Genomic DNA, 1,409 nt, shown 5'->3' on the forward strand with positions numbered 1-1,409 from the left:
GGGTTAGGGTTAGGGTTAGGGTTAGGGTTAGGGTTAGGGTTAGGGTTAGGGTTAGGGTTAGGGTTAGGGTTAGGGTTAGGGTTAGGGTTAGGGTTAGGGTTAGGGTTAGGGTTAGGGTTAGGGTTAGGGTTAGGGTTAGGGTTAGGGTTAGGGTTAGGGTTAGGGTTAGGGTTAGGGTTAGGGTTAGGGTTAGGGTTAGGGTTAGGGTTAGGGTTAGGGTTAGGGTTAGGGTTAGGGTTAGGGTTAGGGTTAGGGTTAGGGTTAGGGTTAGGGTTAGGGTTAGGGTTAGGGTTAGGGTTAGGGTTAGGGTTAGGGTTAGGGTTAGGGTTAGGGTTAGGGTTAGGGTTAGGGTTAGGGTTAGGGTTAGGGTTAGGGTTAGGGTTAGGGTTAGGGTTAGGGTTAGGGTTAGGGTTAGGGTTAGGGTTAGGGTTAGGGTTAGGGTTAGGGTTAGGGTTAGGGTTAGGGTTAGGGTTAGGGTTAGGGTTAGGGTTAGGGTTAGGGTTAGGGTTAGGGTTAGGGTTAGGGTTAGGGTTAGGGTTAGGGTTAGGGTTAGGGTTAGGGTTAGGGTTAGGGTTAGGGTTAGGGTTAGGGTTAGGGTTAGGGTTAGGGTTAGGGTTAGGGTTAGGGTTAGGGTTAGGGTTAGGGTTAGGGTTAGGGTTAGGGTTAGGGTTAGGGTTAGGGTTAGGGTTAGGGTTAGGGTTAGGGTTAGGGTTAGGGTTAGGGTTAGGGTTAGGGTTAGGGTTAGGGTTAGGGTTAGGGTTAGGGTTAGGGTTAGGGTTAGGGTTAGGGTTAGGGTTAGGGTTAGGGTTAGGGTTAGGGTTAGGGTTAGGGTTAGGGTTAGGGTTAGGGTTAGGGTTAGGGTTAGGGTTAGGGTTAGGGTTAGGGTTAGGGTTAGGGTTAGGGTTAGGGTTAGGGTTAGGGTTAGGGTTAGGGTTAGGGTTAGGGTTAGGGTTAGGGTTAGGGTTAGGGTTAGGGTTAGGGTTAGGGTTAGGGTTAGGGTTAGGGTTAGGGTTAGGGTTAGGGTTAGGGTTAGGGTTAGGGTTAGGGTTAGGGTTAGGGTTAGGGTTAGGGTTAGGGTTAGGGTTAGGGTTAGGGTTAGGGTTAGGGTTAGGGTTAGGGTTAGGGTTAGGGTTAGGGTTAGGGTTAGGGTTAGGGTTAGGGTTAGGGTTAGGGTTAGGGTTAGGGTTAGGGTTAGGGTTAGGGTTAGGGTTAGGGTTAGGGTTAGGGTTAGGGTTAGGGTTAGGGTTAGGGTTAGGGTTAGGGTTAGGGTTAGGGTTAGGGTTAGGGTTAGGGTTAGGGTTAGGGTTAGGGTTAGGGTTAGGGTTAGGGTTAGGGTTAGGGTTAGGGTTAGGGTTAGGGTTAGGGTTAGGGTTAGGGTTAGGGTTAGGGTTAGGGTTAGGGTTAGGGTT

Source organism: Zonotrichia albicollis, chromosome 39, assembly GCF_047830755.1.
Source record: "Zonotrichia albicollis isolate bZonAlb1 chromosome 39, bZonAlb1.hap1, whole genome shotgun sequence".
Lineage (NCBI taxonomy): Eukaryota > Metazoa > Chordata > Aves > Passeriformes > Passerellidae > Zonotrichia > Zonotrichia albicollis.